Here is a 15,147-nt window from a genome sequence, read left to right as displayed (position 1 = left end):
ATCTTTGGGCCATTTGTTCACAGATGTCCCACTGTACATTGAATGATTGCAGCCAAAAACAACACACCTTTTCGTCATTTTGCATTAAATTAAGTGCAGCTTCTAGAGTTGTTGTCCACCATCTACGTCACAGGCAAGACGCCTATTAGAGTTTCCCAACACCGCTGGGGGGGGGAGACCAACGGTCTTTTAAAACTTATTCCTTCAATTAGTAAGAAATAACATGTTTTCTGACGATCAATAAACACAAGTTAGGAACTCAAACTCCACTGTATTTATTTGTTTGACACTTTCATATCGCTGCTGCTTCGCCTTTAATATCAATGCAGTAGAAGTGACACAACAATTGTTCAAACGAATAAAGCAAGACAAATTTCTACTGATTTTTAAATTCACAACCCGTTCTGAAGTTATCCGTCATCTATATCATTATCAAGATATGGCAGGTAGACCTAATGATATTTTTATTGAATTTACTGGCATCACACACCTGGGTGCAACTGAATACCAGGGTTTAAGACCTTGGTAATGCCCTTCAACATTCAGGTCTCTCATATAAACAATACAACAACCTAAAATGTTATGGCAATTTCACATACAGCTCATGTTCAAATCATAAGATCACAAGCACAGTCGGCTATATACACAAGTAGTTCCTAAAAATGTAGGTTGGGGTTCTTTTTTTAAATCCTCCTACCTCTTGACTCTGAACACAGTACAAAACCTTTACACTTCTCTGTGCAGGGGACAGCACTGTAGAAGTGGGTCTGCAACGGGCTTCGGTCATAAACATAAGCTACTCTTATTATTTTCTAAGATATAATAAGTAACACAAACAACCATTACCAAACAACAACAAAGAACACAATACAATACATTGTATTGAGAATTTAAAATACAAAACAAATAAAACAATGTTTATGCATAGAAATATACATGTTTATAAATATTACAAATCCTTCACACGCTTCAGCTGGAATCCATCTTAATGTTAACACACACAAAAAGTGACAAGTGACAATATTCATTGTTAGATTACCCCTTCGGCTCCAGGCTAAAACATCAATTAGTCTTAGTTCACACAACAAACCCGATCTTTATTTTCTGGTTATTCGTCATATCTATTTAACGTGGTCTATTACATTAGGTCTAAGCAGGCTCCTAAAGTGACTTGCACGGGCAAAAGGACAAGGCAGCACCTGGCCTGTTTATCAAACCAACACAGCTGTCCCAACCCCTTCCCTTAAGAACAACAGACTCCCGTCTCACGAAGTCAAAATTATCAGAGCGCAATGCGTTTGCAGGAGACTAAACACGGATTACGGAAATGTTTCAGAGCTGGTCATTTTTTTGTAGATGTTACTAAAGCAAAGTAAATTCAGATTTCAGCACCAAAGCGATGTTAGAACTTATATTTGTTAAGTTCTTTCACTGTGCCTTGCACTGCTCTTGCTTATCCTCAAAAATTAAATATATAAAGCACAACCAAAATAAAAGGCAAACTGATAACAGCAACCCAAGTATATTGTTCGCTCTATCGCAGAAAGAGTGGCATTGACTTAAAAGTCACAGGAATTCACCTCTTTTCAGATGGGGGTTGGATTTCAGTACCTTACAAAAAGCACCAAATTAACTCTAGTTCTCATTATTACACAAAAAGACGCATTGTCAGAGACCATCCTCACCTTTTTAAATCAATATTAATGCAAAATAATTGAGCATAATAATTCCACAGCTGCAGGTTTTTAACGCAGATTCATTATCAGAGTAACACCACTTCAACAAAGCAATTCGTGAGGAAACCAATTAACTTATAATAATTATAAATATCAAATAAACCATATCTGTGAAAGTAAATATAACCACAACAACAACAAGATTAACAACTGAAAATACAACTTCCAGTCTGTCATTATCTGGATCTTGGGTTTATTCATATTTAAAATATCACTCATTTTTGTATTTAAAGAACAAAACCATTACAGCAATTCAATACATACATAAACGCTGAACTGGTTAAATTGCACTGAATGGTCCATACATTAAAACTAAAAATGTCAGCACACTACAATCTACATTAGTTCCCTTAGTTGTTGTTCTAATTTGTTGTGTCCACCATTGTTGCTGATAACAGACTGAAGCTCGTTTGCTGTGGAGGAAATCCAGTCTACTACAGAATGGTAGAGAAATGTTTTGCCATTCTTGAAAGATGATTCTTTTCAGCTGTTCTTTGCATAAGAGGTTAAGCACTGCTTCTACTTCCCAATTTAAGATCGCCCAAAGATATACAATGGCATTCAGGTCAGGGGATATATTTGGCCAGGTGGTGGTTTTCAAATGTTCTTATTGAAAAACACTGTGTGCTGTTTGCAGTATGCTTAGGAGCATTGTCTTCCTGAAATATGACTTTCCTCTAACCATCATTGAAACTGAGAATCATCTTTTTATGTAGTCTTTTGGTGTGCACACAAGTGGTCATGATGCCATCTATAAAAGACATCTCCACCACACCCGCTGAACTCATGCACCCTCATTAATTACACTAAACACACTTCCTCCTCCATTTTTCACAGCTAACGCTATACAGTCAATGTGAAAGTCCTGACCAAACGTGCCGAAAGCCCATCAGATAAGGTTAGTTTCAATTCAGCGTCATAAAGAATGTGATGCCTAGCCATCAGGCTTCTTTTCATGTACTTTGGTAAAACTTGCAGGTTTGAGCCTATTAGTTACTAACCGTTTTCCCACAATAGAGAATGCATGCAACATTCAGCACACTGTCACAGCACACTGTCACACTGGACATTCACAGAGATGCCAGTTTCTGATGGAAAGTCTTGTGCCAAGCGCTAAACTATTTGTTTTTCAGGACAGGTTGCATAAATGGCAGACAATACACTTAGTCATCTTGCGAGGACGGCCAATATGACTTTGGTTAACGGTGATGTGCCTGTTACGCTACGTTCAGATGACTGCAGTAATAGTGATTCAGCTTGTGCTTAGCAGCTTACTAATGTTCGTAATTCCATATTTGTGAAACTGTACAGTCTGGTTTTTGAATCTGCAAGCAATATCTTCCCATGGTGAATAATCATCTAGTGTTAACCGCTGGCTTAGCGTGCCTTTGATACGTGCAAAAGACAATTGGAATACACAGAACATTTATACTGACTTTGGTTTCACTTTCTACAACAGAGTCTTTAATTTCAGTGAGGTCTTTCCAAGCTAATTCATATCATTAATCACAGCAGCATAACATGGTTATATCTAATCGAATGGGATTTTAAAATCATACATTTGACTGATGTAAAGCAGTAGTGTATTAACCTTTGAAATAAAGTCAGTACACATAAATATCAGTGTTATGTTTCAATGTGCTGGTTTTGGAGTTTAAAGCTGACATATTATGCCCCTTTTCCACATGACAACACAGTTCTGGGATCTTAATAAAATGTCTGTCGCATGCTTTGATCAAATTCCAGGGTTAAATGATAACCCTAACTTGCTTGCACTCTACATAAGGAGCAGCCCAAAATCAAAGACCTTTTATCCCATGTTTTCCACAAAAAAAAAACTGCCTGGGCGTTCTCCTTTCACAGTGTTTGAGTTGTAGACCCCAGATACACACATTCATTAATTTTTTTAAAGGGAACGTCTATGAATGTGGGGAAAAACAGTTCCCTCTGGTTTTGGGGGAAGGAAGCGACGTTGTTGTGTGTTGTTTGTACGCGGCTGAAGTTTAACTAGCACTTTCTGTAACGTAGTTAGCCGTCTCCCGAGTTTGGAGACATTTTCACCTTAAGTGATCCGAAACATCAAAAATAAGCATGAACAGATTAATAGCCTCATTTCCGTTCATGCTTTTCAATGTTTGGAGTTTTCTTCAACGTCTAAAAAAGTTCTATATGCCTCTGTCATGAGCGGAGAGAGAACCTAGCATAGCAGACATAGACTAGATTAATAGATTGGGCTTCATAAACACATTAGACCTTTTTTGAGCATGCAGAGTGACTTTTACCTATAATATGTCATAATATTTGGCCATGCAGAGGACTCCCACAGCATCACTGACTGACCACCTGGCTTGCTCCCTCTTATATCTTCACAACATAACGTTTAACTTCACATTGCCTACAACCCATTATATCCATCGGTTCATTTTTACTGCTGTACAGTGATTTGTGTTGCCCAGAGGAGAGTAGGTTCCCACAAAGGAGTCTTGGTTCCTCTCAAGTTTTCTTCCTTGTGCTTTGAGGGCATTCCAATTGGTCACCCTTGGCTTGCTCAAAGGAATCTTGGACCTGGATGTGCTATGTGACAACGTATGATGTGAAAAGTTCTATATAAATAAAATTTGATTGACTTGATTCACTAACACTGCCAATGTTTGGTTAATGACTCCCTCCAGTTGATTGTGCTTTCAAAAGTTCATGTCATGGCATGTCAAGTCATTGTTACAGTGGATAAGTCATGTCGTCATGGTTACCGTGGATGTGTCATGTCAAGGGTTACAGTTGCTTAGCCATTCAAAAACTACACCATCTCTAAAAGTTATTTCCTGCATGCAGCACGGACGATTATCGCACGTCAAATATCGCATCGAGTCAGATATCAGTCACAAGGAACATCCAGCCATTTTGCTCTGTCATTCGTATCTGTTCTGCCAATAATTAGCACCTTGGAGTAGCTGATACCGATATTAATAACCAATAATTTTATCTTTTTGTATTTAAAGCACACTGGGTTAAAGCAAAACAAACTATTTTGTCTATATATCGTGGGTTGTCATAGGACAAGCCTTCACTATTTGTACATTTCTGTTCTTTTTTAATTTTATCTTTTAGTTTTAGTTGTAGATCATTTAAATTTTTACCAAATATTTACAGCTGGTTCCGCACGAATGGTTTCTAGAGGGGCGCTAATTAGTGCAGCACCAGGTTCGTTCTGTAATCGTTTATCATTGTGTTTCAGTAATAAATTCAGACGCTGAATGATGATTAGTTTCATGTGTTTTATATATGAAGGGCTTTTGCACTGTGTGTTTGAGAATACCTTTCTGTCGTTTAACCTGCTGTGTATTGTTACAGCACTATCTGTGTGTGTACTGAGCGTCACTGATATTTTAAATTAGTTTTCCACAGTAAACCTTACAAATTGAAACTTGCACAAAACTGGTTTCACCCATTAGCCATAAATCTTAATGACGTAAATGAAGCATATTAGGGTTTGGAAATGACAAAACAATTGTCCCCAATTCAGCCACTGATAAAAACTGCATGAGTGTAAAGGTTTGTGGTGCTGGAATGTTGCTTCATTTGTACATGAACGCTACAGCATGAGAAACAGGGCTTTTTAAAGCTTTGCCTGAGAGAAATAAGGCCAAGTGCACATAATGATCTCAGAATTATTAGCAGGTGCGAGACAGGAGCGCAGCAAAAGCTGAGGACACTTCCAAAGGTTCTTTTAAGCATCAGCATAAACCTACATTAAGTGCACTTTAATAACACTAGATAAAACACAATGTCATGCTAACTTTCCTCTTCCAGTATGCAGCCAATACAATTCCATAGCTGTGAACATTTGTTTGACGACATCCAGCTACAAGCATTAATGAATAGTATGGGTGACTTGTTCTGAAGTCCATACTGCACACCAGAAGAGGATATCATATCTGATGGCTCCTCAATTCTTCTATTCTCCAGCCTGAGCCCTAGAAAGCCTTTAAATGTAAAAACACAAATGCATCCTAAGCATAAAGATATACGTGTTATAGCATGGGATGTAGGTGGTTAATTTCCTCCACCTCAAACCTGTATTTGAGGTGCATTTGGGCCAAGCCGCATTCATCTCGAATACTCATTCATTCACTATAAGCAAATGACCAGAGTTGCTTATATTTGGCAGAATATTAAATTCTGTGAAGTATATGGGCCAGATTTTGTGACGTATAAAAGGGAACAAATCTTCAGTCTAGCTGTTCTCTTATAAAATTTCACTCTGCCCATACCAAATCACTTTGTAAGACCAGGGCAAAGGGAACAATGTTTATCAGAAGCAGAACCAGAGAAGACGCGTGTTCTGTTTGTGAGAGTCAGCTGCCAGTTTGAATATTTCACCAGCCTGCACATGTGATCTGCTTTTCTCAGACACATATTCATCACCAGTTCGCATTTCCACTTCTTGGGAACAAACTGGTCAGTACAGACAGGTCTGGTCCAGTAAAGCTTTGTTTGTTTCGTGTGATAATGGGGAGATGTGTGCTGACTTGTAGTTAGATGTTCTTGTATCTGTGAGGCTCTGTCCTGGTCTTATCACCTAGTGTCACTCTCCATTTTAGAAGTCTGCATTGACGCTTCACCATTTAATGTGGAAAAGAAAAAGAAAAAGAAGACACTGGTGAAGAGATGCCACACCTATTTCATGTGAGATTAATAAACCAATTTAAACCATGTTTGGCGTCTTTACTCTGTTTATTATAATGTCATTTTCCTTCAGATCTTCAGTCTCAACTGGGCAACCGAGCTTAAAGACAATCTGTGATCAGAATCCAGTTACAGGTCAATGATCAGCATATCTCTAATGCAATGGGGGAGGAGTGAAATTGTCTTTAGCCAAATAACTACAACACCACACATATTTACTGTGGATTTATGTAGTTTAACACATCACACACAATCAATTCAACTCTATAAAGAATTGAAAGAAACCACAAAAACACACCCACCAAGAAGGGGGAACGAATACCAATGTAATAGATTCATATTCAAATTAATCGGAACAGCCTTATTTTGGACCATTTCCATTAAGGGAGGTTTTCTAAGTTGTTGACGCAGCTGTTTTTCAATAAACCGTGCTAATTTGATACGTCAGTTAAGGCTTAATGTCAGCAGGTCATTTTGGTTTACCACTGAATGAGGGACATTTCATCAGGTCAACCTTTGTGGCATCTATTTTTCTATCCCCAGACCTCAACTTGGGATCTCTCCCTTAGTTCCTCACAGGGATGAGCAAAGAGAACATAAAGAGTTAATAAGGGCACGCACTAAAAGATGGTAAATGAACACCACTCCAAACAGGGAGCTTCATATTCCACTAGCTGATGCTTTGCATTGTGCATGATGACATTAGGGCATTGTGCATCTGTTCCAGAGCATTCCCAATCTTTAAGCAACGGTTTATGGGGATTTTACAAGCTGCAACTCACTGCCTGTGACAATAAATAAAGCATTTAAAGTATCAGATTCACTAATGAGAACGAGTATCTGAAGCCTTTCCGACACGCAGTGTGTGTGAATCTTGGAGATGTGAAGGGGGCCTGACTCAGGAGTTGGCTAAAAACATTTCTCCATAATTTAATTGAGATGTTATATATTCCACAGTCAGACAGTGCTTTTCAGAGTATAACCATGGTCTTTAAGTCCTTTGATAATGACTGTATCTATACTGTATTTTTTATAATAAAATTATATATATATATATATATAACTTCAAATGAAGATCACAGCCTGTCTATATAAGGGTCTAGGGTGGTGCAGGGCTCTTATGGGAGGAAAGATGAAAATATGTGAAGAAAGCACATGTTAATATCCATCCATCCATCCATTATCTGTAACCGCTTATCCAATTTAGGGTCGCGGTGGGTCCAGAGCCTACCTGGAATCATTGGGCGCAAGGCAGGATTACACCCTGGAGGGGGCGCCAGTCCTTCACAGGGCATCACAGACACACACACACACACATTCACTCACACCTACGGACACTTTTTTGAGTCGCAAATCCACCTACTAACGTGTGTTTTTGGACTGTGGGAGGAAACCGGAGCACCTGGAGGAAACCCACGCGGACACAGGGAGAACACACCACACTCCTCACAGACAGTCACCCGGAGGAAACCCACACAGACACAGAGAGAACACACCACACTCCTCACAGACAGTCACCCAGAGCGGGAATCGAACCCACAATCTCCAGGTGCCTGGAGCTGTGTGACCTGCTGCGCCACCGTGCCGCCCACCAACTTAAATTGAATAATTATAATCTTCACCATAAGGTCCATAAATTCTATATAGCACCCATTACAACTCAACTAATTGTACAATTATAAACGATAATACATTGTAATTTAATGTAGGTTAGCCACAGATATCAGTAAATGCTTTAGTGTGGAGGGAAAATAAGCAATTAAACTAAATTTAACTTGAATACAATTTGGTTGTTTCGGTAACAATTTCATTTTTCCATCATAAATGGAACCAAATATAACAGAATTCAACAAAATTTCCAAAGGCATCAAACACCTGCTTACACACCCACTACAGTCATGAAATGTAACTGAACGTGTTTCCTCACAGTAAACATCCATTATTTATTCATTAAAAACAGCATGGCCTTATTTGGAACTCCCATGGGCTTAAATGATACTTCGTGCAACTACTAAACCCATGCCAGGCTCTGCATATTTCATCATATTTCTCCAATTCCACAAAATAATTGGTGTCAATGGCTATAATAAAAAATTAAACCAAAGACACGTCTCATTGCAATTATGCCATGCCTTTAAACACAAAATCAACACCAGCAGACTTAGAGAGCCAGTCATTAATGACTACCTCACAAACCTGGTTTAAAAAGAGAAAAAAACAAAATGTCGAGCCCTCAACCTGAAAACACATTGTGCTAAATGGGTCTACAACCGCACCTTCGGAGATAATATAAAAAGCACGCTGTTCAAAATTAAAGTTAGATCAATAAATAAAATTAACATCAGCAGAGAGCTTAAGGAAAAACGTCTAGGGTAATTTTCCTGGAAAAATGAGCTGAAATCCTATAGCTTCAAGCCGTATGTCAGATTAGGTTAACCAAACTAATTAGGCTGTAATGTACTCTGCTGACGCTCAAGTCTTCCATTCAGAAGTTCAGGTCAAAGAGGAAAAACTCTGCATTTAGCAGTGAGGACATACTAGTGAACAACATAATAGGTGGAACTGCTTATTGTTCATAAACCGACAGGAAACTTTAAGACTTCCACATAAAAGTATTCCACATTTTCATTGGTATTTTTGTTCAGTTCAATTACAAGTGTTACCTACAATTTTTTACCTAAATAACAGAGCCATGCCAAAGCTTTAATCAGTTTACTTAAACTCAGAAGCAGAATTCCTACGTCAACATATCAACAGCAGTCCAAAGTCCTTCCTATCTGATTAGACACAGTCAAAGTTTAGTGCACTTTATAGCCAGAGAGAATCATTACACTTAAAATAATGTTTCAGTGCAAAAAAAAATCTAATAGTCAGTGTTCCCCAAACGCAGCTGTTTATCTACGACATGTTCAGTGTCTAAAAAGTTTGCTTCTTTACTTTTACACAGAGCTACAAGGTAAATATCCTGGATGTCTGTCATCCAGAAAGATTTGGGGTGACAAAGACCTCCATTATTAGCAACTTTAGCCTTGCAGCTTCCGTGCAAATCTGTGTGACTTCGATTTGTACTTTTTACTAAACCAGTGCAGACGGTATCACTTCGTACTTACTCCTACTAAATCGGCAGAAACGACTTTGTGAAATTGAAGTGATTTATCTCACGAAACCTAGTACGGAAAGAAAAGTTGAACCACCTAAAAATGTCTGTCTCTTCTCTACTTACCTAATCAACAATATATGTCCAGGGGGTGTAAAAACTGGAGAGCTACAGCCATGTACTGCTTAGGGCTGTTGTTTCTTTTCTTGCATACACGCACTTATTCAAATAATAAGCTCATCACATTCTTCACCAATCAGGCAGAGCCAAATGAGGTGTGTTGGAGGTGTGGGTATAAGTACTTGTGAAAATGACAGACACATAGTTAATCATTTATATGAATATCTAACTGATCAAAACAGCACCTACACAGACCTGATTAATTGACAGTTGGTGCGATTGATCAATGATGTAATGGTAGCAAGGTACCTACAGGTGAAGGTAGCTACAGTATGCCCCGGTTCAGTCTGCATGTGGACGGATAGAGACATCAACGCAAGGCAATATTAAGCCAGCGATTAAATGTACACCCAAGGTCACACGCTGTGCTGTCAAACAACGGACAAGACGTTTCAGCGTGTTCAGCCTGTGCAGATCAAGCAACAAGGCAAAGAACAAAGTGTGAGCTCTGTGACATCTTTAACACGAAGGACATCCAGACGCTGGCTGAATTATTGAGGAGGAGAATCTCTTATTAGCAAACATTGGTCAGAAACATTACAATGAAATTTCAATTGTTTGAACTGATGTCCAGGCCTCTTTTATATATCCAAACAGAGCCGGCTGTAATTCGAACTGCTGAACGCCGAGTGTCATTGAGTTATGGTTGTTGTCATGTTACACAGCAGACTGCTCAGATGTGGGATATAATATAGGCTATGAAATCTGCTTTATTTCGTTATAAAGAAAAAAAAACTGTTATTCTTACAAGCCTAACACAGACTTCCCGCAAAAAGCTCAGCAGCAAGACAGAAGGAGGTTTGGGCTGGGACCAACCTGCTACCCTGTTCATTACTTGCAACAGTCAGACCCCAGAGAGATCATTAATTCAGCGTGTTTACTCACTGTTCCTTTAAACAAAAAAAACAGAAACAACGTGGCTTTTGCTAGACTAAATAAGACTAGTACTCCACATGTGTCTAGTCCACCGTTATGTCGTCCTAATCCACCAAGCAAGTACAAAAAAACGGTAGCTGTTGTGCAGACGCCGGCTGGGTTTTGACAGATGAGGGTTATGTACTGGTAGTCCCACTGCTGGACACACACATACACAGGCTTAAGTTACCGCATTTATTGTAGGTTTGATAAGAGCATAATCACAACACAACTAGATAAAGGGTTCCAGCCGTTCAACAAACGCCCGACGGAACAGGAGCCTGAGGTGACAGCGCTGAAGACAGTTCAGACCGGGCATGCGGCTAGCTGGCTAAACCGTCCACATTAAACAGCGCCTAACACTAGCCAACCAAGTTCTCCCAACTGTGCATCCACCTCCCAAAAACATGCTTGTTTAAAGGCGATAACAAGCATCTTTACACATATCGCAGAGAACAGGAGTTGTTTCTGGATATGCTAGCTAACGGTAGGTTGCCTTATCTCTCTATCTGCTTCCCTCTTGTCACTATGACAGAAGCTGAGCACTGAAGCTCGCTGTTGTTAACGTTGACGTTACTTTCTGGGGTTTCTCTTCTTCAGACTGGGGTTAACGTTGGATTTCGTTGCCTGTCCTTTTGGCGGGTGACTAGATACCGCTACACGCTCGTCTTAAACTGCAAGTACGCTGGAGGGACTGGTAACTTCAGGTTGAACCTCGGGACTCCACCTGTCAGTGACTCGCTCCGAGCCGCAGCGACTGCATTCGAACGTTGGGACCCGTTAAATTTGTTTTCAAATTCCAACGGTCAACTTTCCAACGGTCAACGTTCACCGACACTCAGTTCATTGTGAAAGTGTCCAGGGGGGGCGACCAAAACGATAACGCCGACTTCAGCTACTACCTTACCGCACCACAGTCCTCTCTCTCGCGGAGACCACCGGCTAACATTATTTTTTTCACCGGTAGAGTAAGTTAAGTTGATCTCAAGTCCTTTTTCACTCCTTCCGTTCCCAACCGACCAGCTAGCAGTTGAAACCTAGCTAGCCAATTTGGCTAGCTAATATTCAAGAAGGCGAAACTGCTCAGGCGACAGGCGGGCGGGCGGGTAACGGAACAGAAGAGACAAGTCGCCGGTAACGAGAGGTAAGACGCCGCCATGTCCACGAAGTGTCCTGTTTAACACAAAATGCGAAAACAAGCCACTCACCGCAAACAGCGTCTTTCTGATAGGAGGTCTCCCTCACTCACTCTCCGCGGTTATTCTCTCTCTCATACACACACACACACACGCACACGCACGCTTGCTCGTTCCCTTTCTCTCTCTCTCACACACATACACACATTCACACACACACATGCAGTCTCAGTCTCTCTCTCTCTCTCTCTCTCTCTCTCTCTCAATGTGCAGCGTAGTCCCGCCCCTCTCCCAACGTCGCTCTGGGACATGTGATTCTAGTCAGGTGGGCGGGCCTGAGATTTTAATGCACCCCCCCCACCCCCCTTATTGGCCCACTCCAGATATCAGTCGCCGCTGGAAACGGTTACGTCACCAAACGTTTTTTTTTATATTAATTATTATTATTATTTCAGTTCACCTTTTAACTTTCCTCATTTGCGTGAGTTATTACCGTTCCCCCCCACACACACACACACACTCACACATATATATGCACACGTATTAATAAAACACACACTTGAGAACAGGAGCGCGCACCCGCTGCACTCTTCCACTCGGACCAACAGATCAGCAGAGCACAGCGGTCTGCAGCCCTGAGCCCCGCCCCCAGTCTGGGACGAGTCTTCCCCAGCGGCTAATTAAACCTGACGTCACTGTTTCCATGACGTTGAGGTTTTCTATCTTGATTCAGTGGTGCTGTCCCGCACAACCCAGTCGCACCAGAGCACTGCACACCTCCAGCAAATCACAGGCTTCGTGAAGATAAAGACAGTCTGAGGCAACGAGGTGTTTCATAATTCCTCTGTAATGCTCCATGCAAACGGATTTATCTCTATAGACCTTTACAACTCTAAAATGGTCGTTTTGCAGGTGGAAAACATATTTTCATATAATATCTGATTATTTAAGTGTTAAAACGTTTTTATTCCAGGTGATGGGAACATATATATGCTTGGTCATGAATATATATATATATATGCATATACATGAATTTTGTACCATACATAGCTGTCCTGTTTACAGAAGAAAGATAAAACCTTCTTAATTGTCAAAGAAAGTGGATTTTAAGTGGTTGCTGTGGTGGAAACCCAGATGCTTCAAGGCCTGGCATGCAACAAAATGGTTGGAGATGCATCATCCGCTTCTTACCTGAGAGCTGAGAGAGAGAGAGAGACAGAGAGAGAAAGCCTGCTAATGCCCAGTCTAACGCAGCATGCAGAGTTTGTGACAGAGGCCAAATCAACTGCTCGGTTTGGAGACACAAGTGTGTAAATATAGAATACGTGGGACATATGGATAAGGTAAAAACCACAGAAAGTCAAAGTAGTACAGCCATCTCCTGTCAGCATCACATTCATCAAACCCTCATCTGTAATTTTTTTTCCTCAACTAAGTTTCCTTTTAGGCTTCCAAACCCCCATTGAGCGAGTGGGACACCGATCCTATTTTTATTTGTGCCACTTTCCACTTCTGAGTTTTTACTCAGAGCCTCTCCCACTGGTCTCCCATAGAGGAGCTCAAGCAGATGTCCTTGTAAAGTAGAGAACCATGAGAGCAGTCACCTCTTGTCCCCTACCACTGTACCACAGAGAGAGAGAGAGAGAGGTAGAGAGAGAGAGAGAAAGAGAAATAACTTTAATGCTCCAATTAACAGCAGATAAATTCATTAACACCCATTTGGTTGTGTAACCAAACCACAACATGACATCTACCAAGAACCTGTTTAAGGGTTTTACTGATGTCCCACATTTGTTTCCATTATGTAACCTTATTCATAAATGTTATCTTTATTCTCATTACACCCAGCTATGACTAAGGCCAAATATCTCTAACTTATCTCACTCTTAATAAGATAAAAATCTCAAAATATTATACAGATAAGGATGAAGAAAAAGACAGTTAACTTTGTGCCATAATAAATCCCACATTTATTATTTTATGTCCTTTACTACCTAGCTCCAGAAGCACACAACTTTCCCTTACACTATACATAGAAAATAAGCCAAGATATTAACAGTATCATTGGTTTTGCACTGGAGCTAGAAGGCTAATTAATTTAGCGTAAAAGCTAACTTGATATCGCTACAGATTTTTGTGTGAGGTTTCTACAAACTGAATATAAATAATTCCTATCATAAACACAAATGATTTGCTTAGTTCAAGAGCAATCTGAAATTTATTCATGGTTTATGATATAAGAGGACAAAATTCAGGCTTCACGATAGCTGCTACTTTAATCTGTGGACATGCACTCCGAGCATACACCTAGCGAATTTAATTGATACCTATTTTTTAAACTACATACGCAAGAACGCCATTCATTTTGAGGCAAGTGAGTGATTTACGAAGTGTGGGCAGTGCTGACAGGCAGCTAGAGTTGCTTCCATTACTACTTAGCTACATTAGCTTCAGACCAAACATGTCTTGGCTCAGTGGCTACATTTGGGATAAAGGAAAAATTGTACAAATTAAATTTTTTTGGCTGAAACAGCACTTTAAATAGGTCTAGACTAACATCCTACTCACTCTTTTCCTTCCTCAGTCACCCACACACATGCACACGTTTTCACAGTGTAAATTCACATACACAAACAAGGGAAAGATTTCAGATAGAAAACTGTCACATGCGCAGGCCTCAGCCAAAGACAACAGTCCGAGCACAGGGCTGTCACTCAAATATTTTCCAGGTGTTAAGAGTTTATTGCAGGCAATCAGATTCAACTTCAACTTTGTTCCCAGAGTCTCTCTGAGTCAGACTCAGACAAAACATGAAGGCCAGAAATACAATATTATTCTTTCCCAAAATAAGAATATGTTTCATATCTGGTTAGCTCAGCTTCAGCATTCAGTACCTTTTTTTTATCATAGAAACATCCATAGCTAACACACCACTTTCAAAATTATATATTGGTAGAGTGACCATAGAATTTCGAGAAGCGTTTCGTTCACAAACTAGTCCCGCCCTCCCCTACTCCGATTGGTTCGCTTGAGTGAGAAGGGGGCATGGTGAAGTAGCCTAAAACCTTCTGATTGGATGGTCTGACTGTAGAGCTACCGTTATTGGTCGATAACCTTCTCTGTAGACATTTAATTGGTCAGTCTGCACGTCAGTAGTCCCCCCCCCCCAGAGATCTGGTCTGAGATCTCAGATCTGGTCATCCTAATTTTGGGATGTCTGCATAATAAGATAATAAGTCCTATACCGCATGTTTCATTATAAAAGCTATGTCTGACAGAGGAGGTAGCGGCCACAATGATTTGCTACAAGAGCTGTCTCAAGAATCAGTGCCTCAGAGGAGAGTGTTGTGTCATAAAAAATGTACCTGTAACCATATTGTGTAGGAGACATGCTTCA

At 40.2% G+C, this 15,147-nt stretch overlaps 1 protein-coding gene across 2 annotated transcripts in view; it reads right to left on the bottom strand.

Moving 5' to 3' along the window:
- atp2b1a (ATPase plasma membrane Ca2+ transporting 1a) overlaps window positions 1–12,021 on the bottom strand; it is a 48,452-nt gene extending 36,431 nt beyond the window's left edge. The window contains exon 1 of one of the 2 annotated variants that reach the window (XM_066666930.1): window positions 11,823–12,021. The gene's annotated coding sequence lies outside the window, so the exon portion shown is untranslated. The remainder of the gene's footprint in view (window positions 1–11,822) is intronic. The other variant, XM_066666931.1, reaches the window with a different exon arrangement.
- Between the last annotated feature and the right edge of the window lie 3,126 nt (window positions 12,022–15,147).

The sequence above is a fragment of the Hoplias malabaricus genome, chromosome 4 (assembly GCF_029633855.1).
Source record: "Hoplias malabaricus isolate fHopMal1 chromosome 4, fHopMal1.hap1, whole genome shotgun sequence".
NCBI classification, from domain to species: domain Eukaryota; kingdom Metazoa; phylum Chordata; class Actinopteri; order Characiformes; family Erythrinidae; genus Hoplias; species Hoplias malabaricus.
Note: the sequence above shows the minus strand (reverse complement) of the source record. Positions and strands in the feature narration are given on the sequence as shown.